Source organism: Haliotis rubra, unplaced genomic scaffold (genome assembly GCF_003918875.1).
Source record: "Haliotis rubra isolate DU_JTF1 unplaced genomic scaffold, ASM391887v1 Scf935, whole genome shotgun sequence".
Classification (NCBI taxonomy): Eukaryota; Metazoa; Mollusca; class Gastropoda; order Lepetellida; family Haliotidae; genus Haliotis; species Haliotis rubra.
In genome coordinates this window covers 140,035-162,196 of record NW_025767674.1, presented here as the reverse complement: position 1 = coordinate 162,196, position 22,162 = coordinate 140,035, and positions in this window count along the sequence as shown.

Sequence of the window (22,162 nt, the reverse complement as noted above, 5' to 3'; positions counted from 1 at the left end):
GGAAACTTCCCTTCACATCAACCAATGAGAATGTCGTCCTTGTGATGTTAAACTAGAGTTTTTTCCTTAATCACTGGAGTTATTTAAATTTAACTTTATATGAAGACGCGAACAAAGTAGATTGGCAAACTAATGATAAGCAATAAAAGATATTGATGAATCTTCCACTTCATTGCTGTCTGGATTTACAGCGATTAACTAATTTGTATCACTTTTATAAAAGGTCTAGCAATCTCTAGTGGCAGCAGAGTTTGTGAATTGATTATGCGTAGGTATAAGAATAACTTAAGAGCACACACACACACACACACATATTCGTTAAAAATACATACATTTGGTCTTATGCTTTCAGCGGGGATTTCTATGAATATGGAAAGCGTGTTGTCGCTTTCATTTATATATATATACTAAAATAAAAATTTAAATTATTTTCCTGAGTGCATAATAATGAAGTAACAACAGTTGGTTCAAATAAGCAATATGAGGTAACTTTAATTTTCTGTCTGAAACTGGCCGCATCATAACGATATTCTCTCTAAAGTTAGCCCAACCAATGGTTGCTTAAAGTTTCGCCTAGAAAGAGATAGCCATCAAGTATAATTGTATTACTAGTTTACATAATCAATCATATATAAATTACTGCTTTTGCTTAGGAATGACTAGACATAATTCAGAACTTCTCATCCAGATGTCAGTCATGTAACATTACATCATGCACCTGATTATGAACTAGTAAATAATCTTTAACGATATAACAAAAATAATGTATCTTTTCACAAAATGTTTATGAAGTGAAAATGCCATCATATCAAACCTATTTATACTGAATGCATCCTCCATCATCCAAAATAACAGCATCCCTTTACAGCACCAGGTGAAAAGTGATGGTTACCTGTGAACTGGAATGGGCAGTGGGATCAATGACCTTGAATACATGACACGTTTGTATGGATAACAAATTCTTTTTATTCTTTATACGCCGTTTCAGAGCAAATTCCTGCTCCTTCATCAGGTGAATGCTGAGTCAGTGCCCAGAGTGAATATATAGATATAGAAAACGTTTACACAACGCAAGGTGGGAGAATGTACAAAGATAACAATATCATGAGGATAATTTCGAAAATCACAATAAGTCGTTAAATGTCTTGTTACGCGCAATACATTTCTTATTCTTATTAAAATCACATGGTAGTAGATTTAAACTACTTATTCATCGTAAATAGGACTAGGCTGCATGGATTTTATGAAAAACAGGTGTTACAGATATATTCATGATAATCATACTTGGTATGATCATCATCATCATCATCATCATAAAGAACACAGTCTTCAGTTTGTATTGTAATGTTTGAATAATTGTGACATTAGATCAACATATTAATGTCAAGGGCTTTAATATCAAAACTTAGTGGTTTAGAAACAGGATCATATCATATAGATTATTTATATGTTTAATGTGTACATAGCCCTCACAAACAGACTTTGCTAGGCAAATGTAATACATTGTAATCGTTGTAACGTATTCTGTTTCATTTAAACGTTTCATTTAAGCTCTAAACATGTGGAATTTTAGACTTGCGATAGCGTAACCGTTAGTCTCCATCAGATCATGAATTGCAGTACAGAAGCAGGTGACGACTTGCCTGCCTTTGTATAACAAAGTAAACTGATCACCTTATATCTGCTCCTTTTCTCGATTTGCCACCTCCTTGAATGTGATTAAGGTTAATCCTGTTTGGGTAAGCAGAAGGGAGCATGTCAAACAACCATGACACACGAGTGACTGCCGGTGCAAGGTGTGATGAGCGAAGGTCATACTCAGCTGTTGTAACTGATATACTCATGGTTTAAAGTTTAAACAATATTGTATTTCCGTAAATGAAAACCAAGATAGGTCAGCGTGTAGAGATGCATGTATAAAATAAAACCAGGTTACAATGTATGAAATGATAGCACATTACAAAAGTGAATGATGGATAACCACATGTCAGCAAACAGCATATGCTCCTGCCTTCACTATAATTCCACCAACCAGTACCTTCATAATACTAGGACCGCCTCCGTGGTGTAGTGGTTAGAGCGTCCGCCCGGAGAGGTCGCGGGTTCGATCCCCGACCGCGTTATACCAAAAGACGTTAAAATATGGTACTTGTTGGTCCCTGCCTGGCGCTCGGCATTAATGGGTACAACAAGGACTGGTCGGCTCGGAGTCAGTATAATATCTCTGAGTGGGGTATTCCTGCTTCACTGGTATCTCAGTGGGCTAGCAGTATAAAACCAGCTTCAGTCTGGGCTAGTACAAGCAGCCGCACATACACATACACACGCATGCACGTCGTCATATGAGCGAAATATTCTCAAGCACGACGTTAAAACCCAATTTCACCTCACCTTCATAATACTAGCAATAGGCAATAGGTGGCGACGAATGAAACCGAATCCGGTATGAATAAAGATCTGTTATATTCCAGGATGACAAGCAGCGTATGGTGACTCCAGCCTGGCCTAGTCCCTCCTCAACGTTAATGACTAACCACGTTTCACCTCATATGAGGGGATATTAAAAGACGTATATGACATTGAAAAATATATTTCTAGAAACAATCTCAGTATGAAATTACCTGAGAGAAAATGGAGTATTCTTGAGAATGTATTGTGATTGTTTGTGACAATGAATTATTTCTACTCATTAAGCATATTTGCGCTGTACCACTTTTATATATCATTATTCCCACTACAAATTGTAACAAAGATATATGCCATTTCTTATATTGTATCATTATAAAACAGTGTCTACAGAATATATCCAACACGGATGATTGTATCCAGATGAAAGGAACAAAAATAATTACCCGCCCCCCAAAAAACCCCAAAAGAAACAACAAACAAACAAACAAAATACAACAACAAAAAACACATAACAAAACAAGGAACAACAGAAAAAAAGAAGAAAAAAACCCCTAACAAACAAACAACAAAAAAACGTTAATGACTAATCCTAAGATAATGCTAAAACGTAGTGTGTAGTTTCTGTAAGGTAGCTAAGACTTGGTTATGTCAGTGGCCCAGGAAAAAGACTAAAACAAAATATTCATCCGCCAATCTCAAGTGAAAATTACGGGTTATGAAATGACTCTATAGATTTGAAATATATCTATATAATCTTGTATAATTTGTTTTTCCTCTTGTCAAACAATCATGTAATGTATATTGATATTGATTTGATACTTTGTTAGTGTTGGGTGTTTCTTTGTGAACACTAATTCATTATAAGTCAAGGCAAGATTGCTTCATGGCGGTCTGAGACATTTAGCGCCTTGGTGAGACTCATGAGCGCGTGTATGGTTCTGACAAACCTTGAGACATAACCATGGCGAATCTGGGATTCGAACAATCATAGGTTTCTGCCGAACCCAAGTGGCCGAACTCTGAACACAACGGAGCACCGTGGAGCTAAAACATATAGAATGGATGAATTTTTTATATGTGATAAGGTTAAGAGTTTGGAAATTCATAGTATGAAGGATCTATGGATTGCTTCATTGATTGGCATAAAGCACCATATTTCGAGGCCGCAGTCCTGCAATGCATGCTCCTAGAGACCCGTGAAGGTCCGGGTTAGAATATTGATCTTCAGAAACCCATGCTTGTCGTAAGAGGCGACTAACGGGATCGGGTGGTCAGGCTGACTTGGTTGACACATGTCATCGGTTCCCAATTGCGCAGATCAATGCTCATGCTGTTGATCACTGGATTGTCTGGTCCAGACTCGATTATTTACAGACCACCGCCATATAGCTGGAATATTGCTGAATGCGGCGTAAAACTAAACTCACTCACTCTCTCATGCTCCTATGAAAGACTGAATTCCATTTGAAAAATAATGATTCAAATACACATTGTTCTTGATCCTGTCTCTACCTGTCATTACTAGGCATATGAAGCCTCGGAACAAAGAAAATCTAGGTGCAAATTAAAAAAGCCCTACTATCACCAATGTCAGCACCATTATGGCCAAAAACCCAGGTAATGAGCAATTAACTCGGTAAAGGGGCTACAATGTACATGGAGGCTATCGATGATACTAAGGTATGTTTATTATGTTTCAAAACTCTAGAGATATGATGTGTGGGAGACAAACATTCCCAATGTCATTTATTGCTGAGTGCAAAGAAACCAATTGGCACATTAATGTGCAAACGCTGATGAACTGAACACATAAGATTCATCCATACTGTTTTAAGCTCAACTGGTGCTCCTTTGTGTGCTCCAGTGCCACCCCTGGCGCTTGGCAGAAACCTATGATTGGGCATTAGGACGATGAGTAAATGAAATTTAGAAAGATAAAGACATGAGTGGTGTGTGTGTGTGTGTGTGTTGTGTTTGTTTGTTTGTTTGTTTGTTGTGTGTGTGTGTGTGTGTGTGTGTGTGTGTGTGTGTGTGTGTGTGTGTGTGTGTGTGTGTGTGTGTGTGTGTGTATGTGTATCTGTATCTGTATCTGAATGTGGGGGAGGGAGAGAAAAAGAAAGAGGAGACAAATGGCTGCTAATGTTTAAATGATGCAAAAAGACGATATATTTTCTTGTTTAAATTCTCTGGAACTATCATTATGGAGCAGGAAACGTTTATTATCAGAGATGTGATCACGTTTTAATGAATTTGTCCTTCACGTATTAGAATATTCGTGGAAACATGCTAATCTCTACCTCATTACTTTAGTTTTTTTCTTGTAAGTTTGATCGGGTATTATTTAACGAATTCTAAGGTGATTTATGTCACTTTAGAAAAAATTGAGTTCCATGACATATGTCTTAATCTGTAGAAACATTTTCTTTGCGCGTCTATATCGATTTATTTTATTGTAGGAAATTTAAGTTAATTTCTGATTCAGTCTGATGAAAGCAAATAAAATGTTTTGTGTATTATAAACCATATTCCTACTGTTAAAGAGTTTGTGTAACTAATGCTATAAAAAAACATTTGACAACTAGAAATATGATTATATCGTTTTATGTTTATGAACTATACGGTAAGTTAAGTACTACCTTATTCACAATGCTGGACGCTGGACACCCTTCTTCAAGCTTATAATATGCTTCCACACTGATTAGACTTGTCCAGACTCGATTATAATTCGCCCAGTCATACACCTCTGGAATGTGCGTGGTCGTCGTGAAACCCCCCCCAAAAAAACTAAAGAAAAACTCCCAAAAAGGACAAACCCCAAAGAAATCGTTTAACTTATTATTTGGCATAACATGAGGGTCATGTAAAGACACCTTCTTACCACGAACAATAACACTGTGCAGCGTTACACTTGGAGTGCATTGATTTGAATTGCAAAACATAAACTGCTCGCTCACCTTCACCAACATGGCGAGGAATTTAAGAAGACCATCGTTTCTATGTGTATAGCATGTCGTTATTTACACTGCATGTGTGGAGAGTGTTGAGCTCGGACAAAATCCTCAAGGGCTGGCTTTTTGTTTCACTACTTCATTATTAAAACATCATTTGTCATCGTTTGACGTCAGTCAGTGATATTAGCAAACACGATAACATAAGCCGGATTGTGAAGCGAGTAACTCTATACTCAGTGTATGCTCCAAGCGGTGCATGATTAAACATGCAGTCAATGGATCAGCGTTCCCTTGGGTATTTAACCCGTGAACATCCGGGGTAAAATTGGTCTTTCCCAAAGACTAACAGATCGAGGGTTGACTCCATTTAGCCATCGTTATGATCTTTGGTTTGCTGGCTCCAAAGTGGTCCAAGATCAGCAGCAAATTTTGGGACCCGTGAATATCCGGGTTAGAATTGGCCTTCAGTATCCTATGCTTATCGTAAGAGGTGACTAACGGGATGGAGTGGTTAGGCTCGCTGACTTGGTTGACACATGTCATCGTATCCCAATTGCGTAGATCGATGCACATGGTGTTGATCACTGGATTGTCTGGTCCAGACTCGATTATTTACAGACCGCCGCCATATAGCTGGAATATTGCTGAGTGCGGCGTAAAACTAAAGTCATTCACTCACATTTGGACTTTCGTCTAACATAATACTGACAACTGAAAATTATCCAATGAAGCATTAAACACAACTCACTATCTCACTCTTCTAAAATGTGTCAAGACCAAATAATGATAATTAAAACCTTCTTAAGCAAACTTATTGCTTAATAAAAAGTAAATATTAACGGAACAAATAACATATACTTTAACTGTTCCCATAGAATATTAGTGTTCTGAGCAAGCATGTTAACCTCTGTCTAATACGGAAATTCAAAGCATTTCATATACTTCGTGAAGTACTATCTAACAAGCTATAGTTGAAATAAGATAAATAGTTGGTTGGTTGGTTGTTTAACGCCGCACTCAGCAATATTCCAGCTATATGGCGGCGGTCTGTAAGAGTATGGGCCAGACAATCCAGAAACTACATAAATATATACTACTCAAAACAAGTTAAGGGTCATGCGATGTCATCATGTAATGTTATTGATGAGGCTGGTTGCATTATGTATAAATACAATTTTACATTCCGTGTATGGCAGTTTATTCAAAACCATTGCAGAACCTGGATAAAGGCTGCAGATAACCGTGGTGCCAATAGTCATCATATGGTAGGGTGTTAAAAAAATGAACAAATTGAAACATCGAGTGCTTCACAGAAGCGCCACCACTGTGCATGTGAAAAGATGATGTTTCATCATGAACAACAAGTGCACGTGTTCTTCGTGGGATCAGTGCTGTGCATGCTTATTTTCCTTATAAAACTTGTAATTGTCGCATTGTTATTGTCACTTGAAATTCAACAATGGCATGACAGACAGAGGAAGAGCTCTTGCGTGGCTTCAAGATGGCGAACCTCAACGAAGTTTGGCTCAGAGACTAAATGTGAGTCAGAGTGTCATTGGAAGGTTATGGCACCGGTTTCGTGTCACTGGAACGCTGACTAATTGACCACGTTCTGGCAGGCCTCCATCAACAACTCCTAGAGAAGACCGATACCTGACAAATATGGCTCTCGCACAACGCAGAGTAGCTGCCAGACAATTCCGTGACCAACTGAGAACTGCCACAAGTACCCTGGTATCTGATCAGACTGTCAGGAATCGACTGACGACTGACCATGGCTGGTGTAGACGCCATGTTCGTTGGCAACGTGCTCAGTGGGCATCAGTTCTTTTCTCCGACGAGTCTAGGTTTACTCTACAGTTCAGTGATGGTAGAACTCGTGTGTATCGGCGTCCAGGAGGGAGGTTTGCTGACGTTAACGTCAACCAACGTTTGCCATTTGGAGGCGGGGGTGTCATGGTTTGGGCTGCGTTTTCCTTTCATCAATAGGACACCCCTCTATGTCATTAATGGTACCCTGACCGGAAATCGCTATCTACGGGAGATTATCAGACCCCTTGTTTTGCAATGTTTACAACGTACCGGCGTCGGATCCATATTCGAAGGTGGCAATGCCCGACCACACCGTGCCCGTGTTGTGACGGACTTCCGTAAACAGAACAATGTTCAGCACATGGAATGCCCGGCATATTCAGCAGATTTAGCCCCTATGGAACGTGCTTGGGACGAGTTAGGACGTCGGCTTCGTAACAACCACGCCCCTCCAAACAACCGTGCAGAACTGGCCCAGTATCTCATTGCAGAATGGCAGACAATACCCCAAGCCTTCTTCCAACGTCTGGTGAACAGTATGAGACAGAGGTGTACTGCTTGTGTTACTGCTCGAGGTGGTTACATCCGTTATTAGTCCAATGTTGGCGTTTGAATTTTCACTTCTGACAGTAGGTCACTTTGACCTTATTGATCAGCAATCACTGACATTCCTGCTGTTTTTGTCTCCCGTTATGGTTATCATGAAATGTTGGCTCGAGTTGTTATATGATCGCTACATTTTACTGTTATTTATATTTGTAGTTATGGCCTTGAAAAGTTTTGACCCTTAACTTGTTTTGAGTAGTATATATCAATAAACATTCATATTGTCAGATATTGTTATTACTTACAAATTATTTCATGTGATTGAAATTGTGACAGATAATGTATTTGCTTTAAATGACTTCTTTGCTTACCCTGAGTCTATGCTGGTAGAATATATTCAGGTGTGTTGGCTGGTAGCCCTGTGGTTAAAGCGTTCTCTCGTCTCGCTGATGACCCGGGTTCGATTCCCACATGGGTACAATGTGTGAAGCCCATTTCTGGCCTCCCCACTCTGGTCATTTTGCTAAAAATATTGCTAAAAGCGACGTAAAACTGAACGCACTCCCTCTCTTAAACACGGCCCAACGACTGAGAAGAGGATTTGGGAGTACAGAAATCAAAAAAATATGAAATGATTTATAATACCACAAAGGACATGCATCATGCCGGACCAGGTCAAAGAAACTACTTATCATCATAACAGTCGTGGGATATCTATACATGTATCTGAACGACAAGTCTGTCTCACAGTCCCTGAACCACATTTTTTCCCCTACTGCCAAGCCCTATCTGCAGTGCTAAAGCCCTACATAAAGCAAGTCTAGATCTCACTGAAGCTCTGGTCTCCCTGGGGCTCCTTTTCAATTTAAATGGGCTTGTTTGTTATTATCAAAATTATATAGATTCAGAGACTAAGCGTTTGTCTACTGAACGACAACCCATGCATCATAACGAGACCCGGAGGGATGCAACTGAACCTCAGCAACTTTAGACTTAATAGAGCATATCCACAGTTTTTACAAAGCATTCCACATAAAGAATGACTGCTCCTCTCTGTTCTCCATTCACGACGAGGTTTAGCACAGGTGCAACTGTGGAATGTTTCAATTGTGTAGCTTAAATCAGCTCCCGTTCACACTATGGGAAGAGTATATTGCAGGGGGATTTACACTAAACTATTAATGTGAGATTAAATCATGTATACAGCAGACTAAAACGTTCTGGACGTCCACGTGTAACAACGCCAAGACAGGACAGATGGATAAGGGTGACCCATCTTCGCCACAGGTGTCAGACTGCAGTGATGACTGCCCGAACCATCCCAGGACTTCGCCGTATCCACCCCAACACAGTTCGACAACGTTTACGTCATCACGGGATCAGACCACGACGTCGCGCCATACGGCCTATCCTGACACAACGTCATCGACAAGCTCGCCGAATTCGGTGCCGAAATCATGTCCGCAGACCCTTGTTTTGGTGGAGAAATGTTGTTTTTACAGATGAATCCAGGTTTAACATTTCCCATAGTGATGGACGTCAACGTGCCTATAGACGCGTGTGAGAACGTTATGCACAGGCCTGTTTCTGGAGAGGAATCGCTTTGGTGGTAGTTCCGTGATGATTTGGGGTGGAATAACAGCACGCCAAAGAACTCCTTTGGTGATTGTTCAGGGCAACTTAACTGGTGTGGGCTACAGGGATCAGATTCTTCGACCTGTGGCAATTCCTTTTCCGCAACGTCATAGCCCTGGGTTAACATTCCAACAAGACAATGCCCTCCCTCATACGGCAAGGGTTGCTATGGATTTCTTGCAACACCACAACGTTGACTTACTGCCTTGGCCTGCAAATTCACCGGATCTCTCCCCGATAGAGCATGTTTGGGACGAGATGGATCGACGTCTACGCCGTCTTCCTCATCCGCCAGATAACGTCCTTGACCTTGCAACAGAATTTGAGAGAATCTGGCGTGACATCCCATAAGCCTTCCTTGCACGTTTGATGCTCTATGCGTCGTGGATGCACTGCTGTTCTCAATGCCGATGGTGGACATACCCGTTATTGAGCTTGTGACATGGTCGTTTGACCCCTGTCCCGCTTGTGGACTCGTGACGTCATTGTGATTGACTTTTCAACTGAAATTCTCCCGACTTGTTATGGTCTCATGATCCCTCCATTAAAGTTTATATGTACCTTTGACATTGTTATCGTACTTATCAACTGGGATGCTATTTTGACAATGCACAGTTTCTTTATGTGGCTAGTATTATCAAAACTACTGCTTGCAATATGTTTACATAACAAACTACTTGTATATTTTTATGCAGAAACTGATATTACTTTCATTTATTTTTTGCTAATACTTTGCTTATTTTCGCCTTTCTAGTACAGTAAAGGCACAATGAAAAAGTGCCCTATAAATATTCATGAACCTTATGTTGTGCCTATGTCGACACCAAGAACCATTTTCACACGAAACAAAGGAGAGACATAGCGCAGTCACATTAAATGTGTCTCTGTTTTATTCTTTAATGTAAATTATTGATATATTTCGTTCAAATATTATGACCTACTCTTATAGTTTCAATCTTCTGTCAAAGCAGCTTGTCTTCCGAGCCTGATCATGCATGTCCTTCTATAAATTAAATAAGTTATACAGGACATCGTACTCACCGCTAATATGATGAATAGAAAAATGTAATTTTATTTCAACAGCCAGGTGGAAATAAAGTTAAACTGCAGGTCATCGTCATCCCAAGTTATAAGGGATACAATAACAGTTTCAGATTATTATATCAAGATCCTACTCTTTGTTAAAGTTTGCTATGAAAATAGCTTGTTTTCATTTTAAACAGAGGTAACTCAAATATTCGACAACCGTACTAAAAAGGCATAGTTTCTGCGGTGATGTTTCTTAAATTCCTGCTAAATGTACGAAATATATATTGTATAACCAGAAATTATTGAGAATTTTAGGAATATGTTTAATTGGAATTCTAGTATCAACAACCTTGACCAGCTATCAAGTGCTTGGTTTCATTCAAGAGAGACAACTCCGTTAATCCTTTTTCATTAGCTTGTGAAGAGTTATCCCCCTTTGTTTATTTGCCAGCAGACGACATTTTCAGTGATCCTCAGTATGGATGATTTAGAGAAGTGGAAGTTGATTTTAGAGTATTATAACAAGGACATCAGATCAGCTAAAGTGATTTCAAGTAGAACAAGCATCCCTTTGTCCACTGTTTATCGTGTTTTGAAAATATTGCCAATGGATATGGCATTGAGCACCGGGGAGGTGCAGGTAGGCCCAGAAAATTGACTGTCGGTGACAGGAGGCGGCTTGGTATTCTTGTTTCTAAAAACAAACGAAGGAGTTTAGAAAACTTAAGGCTTGATATGATTGATAGAGGAACTGTGGTTGTCTGTAAGGAGACAATTAGAACTGAACTGCATGCAATGGGCTGGTAGAAAAGTAGAGGAATTCCATCACCGATCATGAAACCTGAACAAAAGGAGCGAAGGTTGAACTGGTGCTTACAGCATAGAAATTTTAACTGGGACAATGTGTTTTCTCAGATGAAGTTCTGTGTGGCTGTTTCCTAATACACTGAAATTCTGGACCAAACAAACTGAAAAACCTTTGTATCAGCGCCCAAAGTACAGTCCGAAATTTAACGTGTGGGGTGGCATATCTGTGTTAGGGGCAACGCCCCTCTGTGTATTTGAAGGGAATATGAACAGTGAGCGGTACACAGATATTCTCGAGGGACATTTACTTCCATCTGCTCACGTGTTCTATGGAAATTTTTGGAGTTTCCAGCGGGACAACGACCCAAAACATCGTTCAAAGCATTCACAGGCCTGGTTTCGGACCCAAACTATGACCTTATTAGATTGGCCAAGCTATAGCCCTGACCTTAATCCAATAGAAAATGTTTGGGGACTTATGAAGGAAAGTGTCAATAAGAAAAATCTGACAAATATTGCTGAAATGAAAGAAGAGGTGGTCCGATATTGGAACAGCATGGACCACGATTTCTTTGATCAGTAGTATGCCCCGCCGCATTGAAGCCTGCATTGTTGCCCATGGTGACTTGACAAAATACTAACTGTTCACCTGTCTTTGAATCTGGAGTAATGTTCTGCTCATATTCACATTAAATACGTGAGTAATGAGTGAAATTTTTTTTTTACAATCTTTAAATTCTCAATAATTTCTGATTGTACTGTATATTGTGTATAACGTATATCCCATAATCCACGACTGTAGATCATGTCTCAGTTCCTGGGAGAATTTTGAAGATTACAGTTTACTTGCCATACTATAATTTCAGTATAGCATAAATGACGTCCACTTACAGAAACCGAAAGAAACTAGAAACTCACATCCCATGGACACTGTTTAGAGGTTGTACGGCAGTATCCACTGTACCAGAGAAATGAAAACATGTGGATAGACTTTCGTCATCTCATGTCACGGCGACCGACTGCGTGAATGGGGGATAAGTCACTGTGACCTAGTGGATTGTCGAGCCGACAAACTTGACCCACATGGGAAACGACTACCGACTGTTGCGTCGGGCGGCCTGTGTATGGGTATAAATACACTGAATAAAATGAAAGCGATTTTGTTGCGAATGTTAATTTGAATAGATATGTTTAGTCAGTCTCGAGTGGAGTAATATTCCTAGATAGTATTTGTTTCTCTATTTGTTGTTATTTTCCTGCGAAATGAGGACGGCCTGTATTTAATCGAATATGGACCAGACAGTTCAGTCATCAACATCACATCATGACCATCGATCTGCTGGGATACGATGACATGTGTCAACCAAGTCAGCAAAGCTGACCACCCGATCCCGTTAGTCGCCTCTTACAAGAAGTATGGGTTGCTTAAAACCAATTATAAAACGGATACTACTATTCACAAGTCAAATTTAAATAATGAAATCGTAATCATATATACTTCCCATCAAAAGTTTAGACTCACTGAAAACACTCACTATACGTTGTGTATATATATGGTTACATCGAAGATTGATTTCCCCCCTAACTTGGAACTTGGAAGAACCAACTGCAAACCTCATGCAGATGAATTGCACCAGGATCATGCATCAAATTGCTGAAAAGCTTGTGCAAATGTCATGCATGTGAACAGCTGCGTTTTGGTGTAAAGTTTTGTTATAATTCGCCAATTTTCACTGAGCTTCATCATTTATTGAACTCATGACAATAATCTTTTCAACGTTACAAATGTGTTATACTATACATCAGGTTATGTGTAAACAGTATACCTTTAAACAGTATGGAAAAGTTTGCAAAATTTAGTTTAGAACAGTTGCCTGAAGTGAGTGGCTATATTTACACTAGTGAGTCTAAACTTTTGATTAGTAGTATATAATGATGGATTTTATTGTATGAAGAGAATCTGGAAACTTGGACTACTGTTCACGACATTTTGTCACGTGATCACTTGTTTCTCATATTTCATACTTACTCTTGTCTTGTACGGCATGTAGACTTGCATGCGGCATGCTGGTTTCTTATTTGGTTACCTTTGTACTTCATCATTTGGCTCCCGTTTGTCCCAGAAATATTAAATAGAAATCTTAATCTACGAAATAGAAAAATGAAGACCAAATGGAGCCCAGATCAATGCATGAAGCAATGTAGACAAATCTTACCAGACTTGAACTGAACTTGTAACATCTGTTTTATAAGTTTTAGTTGCAAAAACAATTCAGATTCGCATACGAATTGGTAATCATATACATAGTTGAGATATTTTAATGTTTCCTCTCTTAAACGTTTCCTGTCTGAATAGTTTCTAAATAGTCATCAAGGTCTGTTTCTAATACTAATGGGGCGGTGGGGTAGCTTAGTGGTTAAAGAGTTCAGTCGTCACGCCGAAGGTCCCAGTTCGATCCCACACATGGGTATAATGTGTGAAGCCCATTTCTGGTGTCCCCCGCCGTGATATTGCTTGAATATTGGTAAAAGCGGTGTAAAACTAAACTCACTCACTACCACTACTTCATGCTACGAGTAGCAGCTTTGCGTCTACTGGTCAGATATTTACTTGTAGAACATGTTCTAAATCCTTCCAAGAACGCTCTCATGTTGAATTTCAAATGTAACCATTTGTCATCTCAATCTGGCAGCGAGCAGACTCGAAGCTCTCTACGAAGCAACGCAGGGTTGCTATTCTCGACAATCTTTTGATCTGAGGAATGTGACTGCATTCCGCCGGGCTGGGACGGTCAAGATCCATATTCTTTGTATTTTTTAAGTCATCTTATTGTTATTTAACATCTAAAATATGAACTGGTGCAATCGCAGTGAAATCAAATGTTTATACACTGATTTGATAATAACATCGGACCACCAGGCGAGAAGACGTATCTTAAGCCCTGTTTTAGAACCAATATGGAAGCGGACACATTAGCCGACGATCTAGAAAGTTAACTCAGATCTTAGCTTACAAGAACCAAATCATGAGGGATTTCGACAATTATGAAGGAGTTAGGTCCAAAATAAAACATTTACGTGATTGATGTGAAATTCTCAGTTGTGAAGTTTGTTCATTAAAGAATATTAAATAGGATACGTTCATTCATTGGTTTCTTAATGAAATAGAATTGATAAAGCAATTATGTACAAAGTTCTGTAATTTAAAATTTGGTAACATGCAACTATTAATTAAGGTGGCATTTTCTGAACCATCGAAGGGCGTTGAAGTAGTATAAAATTATTGTCCCCTAGAGAGGGTGTGTTAGACGAAGATTTTTTTGTGTGTTTAAATCGTTGTACACATGTATGAGTTCTATAGATATTTGACTATTTTTTCTAATTACTACCAACTCCTGAGGAATGATGGAAATTCTGCTTGCATGAAGCAGTTAGTGAAGGTATTATAACTCAGAATGGTCATTTGTATGGTGATCTGCCTTCAGTTGCTGTCCGTGTACAGCCTGTTTTGATTTTGATATTGTGTACAGCTAGCGTTATATGTTTATGGAGATAATTTTTCAATAACCATAAATTATGAACTGTACCTTATATTACATATATGAAATGTAATTGTTCTCGTCACGAACTGGCTGTCTTTGTGACTTTAACTTTTAACCCACTCACTAACTGAAACACAAACACTTTATTGTGCAATATTTAAACAGAGATGACGAGAAGTGCTTTCTTATTTTGAATTGACTTATCTGTGTTCTGATGGGTCAGATCAAGTACTGGAACACGTCCAAAACTGAACTGATCATGAATATTAACTTAATGTAAAGGGCTTACCTTCCCCATGCCCTTGAAAGATATCGTCCCTGTGAACGTAGGCATCAGCTATGTACGTGTCCTTTTACGAGGAGGACATCGTGTTCCCTGCACGTAGTATCGATCAAAGCGAACACGTGACAAGGTAGAGAGCGATAGACATCGGACACCCCTAATATCGTTTATGAAGAAAAACTGTACGGACATTTCATTTCAAATTACCATTATTGTCACTTACATATTTCATGGCTAGAGACTAAATTGACACCCAACTATCTTTAGTATTCATATTCAAATTCTCGTCATGATATGGTTGAAATATCGCCAATGTGACGTTAGATCTTAACTCACTAACTGCAATACACATGTTAAAATTTATAACCTCAAACCATGAATTACCAATTTCAGTCGGTCGATGGGAAGTAGTCTCAATATCCAAAGATACTATCAAATTTCTCCAACCCAAATTGGTGACGTGTTCCACTCCCTTGTTGAAAATATAAAAATCTATATAATGTCAAGCCTATGTTGATAACAGAATGTGTCAATACTACAGAACCTGTGTAGATTTTATGCTCCCCAGGGAGTTGAGATTGAGGTGAGATTGATAATGCAATGTGCCGTTTGTGATTAACGATCGAGGAAATAACAAATCGCCTTTGTGCAGTTGCGCTGAGCTGGATACTGGCGCTATACAAATATATAAAAATATATATTATATAAAACGAATTAGGTTTTTATCTGTAAACTATGTTACCTGCCAGAACTAACTTGGTATATAAATATGATATATAAAACTATATGTACGTTATCATAATTCATACACTGGCCAGTAACTGTAGCCGTCAAAGCCTCTCTACTCGTTAATCCTTTCTCTTAATGCTTTAAACGCATATGTGAGTGAGTAAATGAGTTTAATTTTACACCGCTGTTAGCAATATTCCAGCAATATCACGGCGGGGGACACCAGAAATGGGCTTCACACATTGTACCAATGTGGAGACTCGATTCCGTGTCTTCGGCGTGACGAGCGAACGCCTTAACCACTAGGCTACCCCACCGCCCCAAACGCATGTGTAACCATATGTGACTGACTGAGTTTGGTTTTACGCCGCTTTTAGCAATATTCCAGCAACATCACGGCGAGGAACACCAGAAATGGGCTTCACACATTGTACCCATGTGGGGATTCGAACCCGGGTCTTCAGCGTGACGAGCCAACGCTTTAACCATGACCCCACCGCCCCTAACCATATGTGAGGTGTGGTGTGATGTGTGAAATGGTTTTACGTCGTGCTTATTTCGCTCATATGACGACGTGCATGCGTGTGTATGTGTATGTGCGGCTGCTTGTACTAGCCCAGACAAGCAGTGAAGCATGAATACCCCACTCAGACACATTATACTGACTCCGAGCCGACCAGTCCTTGTTGTACCCATTAATACCGAGCGCCAGGCAGGGACCAACAAGTACCATATCTTAACGTCTTTTGGTATAACGCGGTCGGGGATCGAACCCAGGACATTCCGCTCTCCGGGCGGACGCTCTAACCACTACACCACGGAGGCGGTCCCCATATGTGCAATTAAACCGATTGATTTCGTAATCATGACGAATTCGTGTAGTGGAGTCACTCTGAAAAGGGGATTGTAGTCACAAAATTATTTGTCACATGTTGGTGGGTGCTATCCATGAATGGGCGTTGGGTATAGTAGTCTCGTGGTTAAAGCGTTCTCTCGTCAAGCCGACCACCCGAGTTCGATTCCCTACGTAGGTACAAAAACTAAACCCACAGTCGCTCACTCTTGTGATACCAAGAATATACCAGGAAAACATGACAAAGCAACATATGTTACCGAGCAAGTAGCAACGACAAGCGACAAAACTAATAAGTGTTCCAAAACTCTGCGGGGCGTTGGGGTAGCCTAGTGGTTAAAGCGTTGGCTCGTCATAAGACTGAGTGGGCACAATGAAGATTTCTGGTGTCCCCAACGTGATGTTGCTGGAATATTGTTAAAAGCGGCGTAAAACCAAACTCAGTCAGTCCAAAACTCTGCAGCATCCCTCATAACTGAATACAGAAGACTAACTCATTGATTAGCTTAACTGTGAATGAGTGACAAAGTATGGTTTTAGGCCGCTTTAACCACTAGGCTAGCCCACCGCCTCGAGGAGTTTTAATTTTCTCAGCACCTAGATACTAACAATTCATAAACGAAGGTCAGAATTAATCCGTCTTTTCAAGAAGGCGCAGTGACCCGGAAACTACCATACTTGAACAATGCGTGTCGACTTAAGTTTCAAGGATGAAATGAATTTCCCATACAAGCCCTGTCTTATTCATTTCTTCACGCGCGGAAACATTGTCAAAGAGTAATACACATTAGCGCGTCAGCTCTGTGACATGTTCCAAATACAATGGACAAAAGACATCATGATGTACCTGGAGCCATGTTCAGCCATGTTCATATAATGGAGGCAGTTTAGCCATGTTTCTCGAATATTCCAGCCGAGCTGTTCTTTAGTGTAATAATCCCACGGGTCATGGCCACTGATGCTTGTTTACGGATGACAAGGCATCTTTAAGAGTTTGTTTAATGACCTCGAAGCGTATCCCTTTGTTGAAAGAGAGGTATACCGTGGAGAAGTGATCGTGCTTGGTCATCGTTACGCAGAGGAAATCAATGAGTACACTTCTGATTTGACTCGTTGCAAGACGAGCGAACGCTTTAACCACTAGGCTACCCTGCCGCTTTCTTGATTCTGTTTAAATGACAACTTTCACGTGGATTTAGATGGTTGGTTTGTTGTTTAACGCCGCACTCAGCAATATTACAGCTATAAGGAGGCGGTCTGTAAATAATCGAGTCTGGAAAATCCAGTGATCAACAGCATGAGCATCGAACTACCAACTGGGATACGATGACATTAGTCAACCAAGTTAGCGAGCCTGACCACCCGATCCGTTAGTCGCCTCTTACAACAAGCATAGGCTGTTAAAGACCAATTCTAACCCAGATCTTCACGGGTCCATGGTTTTAGTGGTTTTCGGAACAGGAGACGGACATCGATTGGCTTTCGCTCGACTCTGATTTTGAATCGTTACACTCCGGAATAACATAATACTGAATGAATGAATGTGGTTTCCCGTTGCCTGTGAGAGAATACCACGTACTGTTCTCTTAATGTTTCTGAGCTAGGAACTTTGGGTGAACTGACAAAACCTTTCAGTATCCAAACTTTGAAAGCAATTATTACAAAATGTTTAGCAACAGGTAAAACCCATCACGAGAGAAGACATGGAACGATAACGAATGGTTAACGCTTTTCGTCATCAGCTGGGACCAAGACCTTGTAATAAAACAAATCAACTTCGTTCTACGGTTTTCCTTTTAACATCTATTAATCTTAGATTATGCAACATCAAAGAACCAAAAGAAACCAAAAGTGGTTATGGTTGTTATACACCAGGTGATGGTTATGGTTGTTATACACCAGGTGATGGTTATGGTTGTTATACACCAGGTGGTGGTTATGGTTGTTATACACCAGGTGATGGTTATGGTTGTTATACACCAGGTGGTGGTTATGGTTGTTATACACCAGGTGGTGGTTATGTTATGGTTGTTATACACCAGGTGGTGGTTATGGTTGTTATACATCAGGTGGTGGTTATGGTTGTTATACACCAGGTGATGGTTATGGTTGTTATACACCAGGTGATGGTTATGGTTGTTATACACCAGGTGGTGGTTATGGTTGTTATACACCAGGTGGTGGTTATGGTTGTTATACACCAGGTGGTGGTTATGGTTGTTATACACCAGGTGGTGGTTATGGTTGTTATACACCAGGTGGTGGTTATGGTTGTTATACACCAGGTGATGGTTATGGTTGTTATACACCAGGTGGTGGTTATGGTTGTTATACACCAGGTGGTGGTTATGGTTGTTATACACCAGGTGGTGGTTATGGTTGTTATATACACCAGGTGGTGGTTATGGTTGTTATACACCAGGTGGTGGTTATGGTTGTTATACACCAGGAGGTGATGGTTATGGTTGTTATACACCAGGTGGTGGTTATGGTTGTTATACACCAGGTGATGGTGGTTATGGTTGTTATACACCAGGGTGGTGGTTATGGTTGTTATACACCAGGTTGTGGTTATGGTTGTTATACTCAGGTTGTGGTTATGGTTGTTATTCACCAGGTGGTGGTTATGGTTGTTATACACCAGGGTGGTGGTTCACAGGTGGTTGTGGTTATGTGTTGTTATACCACCAGGTGATGGTTATGGTTGTTATACACCAGGTGATGGTTATGGTTGTTATACACCAGGTGATGGTTATGGTTGTTTATATACACCAGGTGGTGGTTATGGTTGTTATACACCAGGTGGTGGTTATGGTTGTTATACACCAGGTGGTGGTTATGGTTGTTATACACCAGGTGGTGGTTATGGTTGTTATACACCAGGTGATGGTTATGGTTGTTATACACCAGGTGGTGGTTATGGTTGTTATACTCCAGGTGGTGGTTATGGTTGTTATACACCAGGTGGTGGTTATGGTTATTATACACAAGGTGATGGTTATGGTTGTTACACACCAGGTGGTGGTAATGGTTGTTACACATCAGGTGGTGGTTATGGTTGTTATACTCTTGGTGGTGGTTATGGTTGTTATACTCCGGACGGTGGTTATGGTTGTTATACACCAAGTGATGGTTATGGTTGTTATACTTCAGGTAATGGTTATGGTTGTTATACTCCAGGTGGTGGTTATGGTTGTTATACACCAGGTGGTGGTTATGGTTGTTATACACCAGGTGGTGGTTATGGTGTTATGGTTGTTATGGTGGTTATGGTTGTTATACACCAGGTGGTGGTTATGGTTGTTATACTACACCAAGTTGGTGGTTATGGTTGTTATACACCAGGTGGTGGTTATGGTTGTTATACACCAGGTGGTGGTTATGGTTGTTATACACCAGGTGATGGTTATGGTTGTTATACACCAGGTGATGGTTATGGCTGTTATACACCAGGTGGTGGTTATGGTTGTTATACACTCAGGTGATGGTTATGGTTGTTATACACCAGGTGATGGTTATGGTTGTTATACACCAGGTGGTGGTTATGGTTGTTATACACCAGGTGGTGGTTATGGTTGTTATACACCAGGTGATGGTTATGGTTGTTATACACCAGGTGATGGTTATGGTTGTTATACTCCAGGTGCTGGTTATGGTTGTTATGCTCCAGGTGGTGGTTATGGTTGTTATACACCACCAGGTGGTGGTTATGGTTGTTATACACCAGGTGGTAGTTATGGTTGTTATACACCAGGTGGTGGTTATGGTTGTTATACACCAGGTGGTGGTTATGGTTGTTATACACCAGGTGGTGGTTATGGTTGTTATACACCAGGTTGTGGTTATGGTTGTTATACACCAGGTGGTGGTTATGGTTGTTATACACCAGGTGGTGGTTATGGTTGTTATACACCAGGTGATGGTTATGGTTGTTATACACCAGGTGATGGTTATGGTTGTTATACACCAGGTGGTGGTTATGGTTGTTATACACCAGGTGGTGGTTATGGTTGTTATACACCAGGTGGTGGTTATGGTTGTTATACACCAGGTGGTGGTTATGGTTGTTATACACCAGGTGATGGTTATGGTTGTTATACACCAGGTGGTGGTTATGGTTGTTATACACCAGGTGGTGGTAATGGTTGTTATACACCAGGTGGTGGTTATGGTTGTTATACACCAGGTGATGGTTATGGTTGTTATACACCAGGTGATTGTTATGGTTGTTATACACCAGGTTGTGGTTATGATTGTCATACAGCAGGTTGTACTACAGTGGCATTAATTGTTATACTCTAGACAGTGGTTAAGGTTCTATACTCAAGACAGTGGCTATGCTTGTTATACTCCAGACAGTGACTGTAGTTGGTATACTCGAGACAGCGGTTATAGTTCTATACACGTGATACACTGGGCAGTAGCTATAGTTGTTATTTTAAGGACAGTGGCTATACTTGTTATACACAAATCAGTGGCTATACTCGAAACAGCGGTTATAATTGTTATACTTTATACAGTGGTTATAATTGTTATACTCTAGATAGTGGTTATAATTGTTATACTCTAGACAGTGGATATAATTGTTATACTCTAGATAGTGATTATGATTTTTATACTCTAGACTGTGGTTATAAATGTTATAATCTAGATAGTGGTTATACTTGTTATACTCTAGATAGTGATTATAATTGTTATACTCTAGTTAGTGGGTATACTTGTTATACTCTAGACAGTGGTTATAATTGTTATACTCTAGACTGTGGTTATAATTGTTATACTCTAGACAGTGGTTATAATTGTTATACTCTAGATAGTGATTATAATTTTTATACTCTAGACTGTGATTATAATTGTTATAATCTAGATAGTGGTTATACTTGTTATACTCTACATAGTGATTATAATTGTTATTCTCTAGTTAGTGGTTATACTTGTTATACTCTAGACAGTGGTTATAATTGTTATACTCTAGTTAGTGGTTATAATTGTTACACTCTAGACTGTGGTTATAATTGTTATACTCTAGATAGTAGTTATACTTGTTATACTCTAGACAGTGGTTATAATTGTTATACTCTAGTTAGTGGTTATACTTGTTATACTCTATATAGTGGTTATAATTGTTATACTCTAGACAGTGGTTATAATTGTTATACTCTAGACAGTGGGTATAATTGTTGTACTCTAGACAGTGGTTATAATTGTTCTACTTAAGACAGTGGTTATAATTGTTATACTCTAGATAGTGATTAGGATTGTTAGACTCTAGATAGTGGATATAATTGTTATACTCTAGACAGTGGTTATAATTGTTATACTCTAGATAGTGGTTATAATTGTTATACTCTAGACAGTGGTTATAATTGTTATACTCTAGATAGTGATTATAATTGTTATACTCTAGACAGTGGTTATAATTGTTATACTCTAGACAGTGGTTATAATTGTTATACTCTAGACAGTGGTTATAATTGTTATACTCTAGACAGTGGTTATAATTGTTATACTCTAGATAGTGATTATAATTGTTATACTCTAGACAGTGGTTATAATTGTTATACTC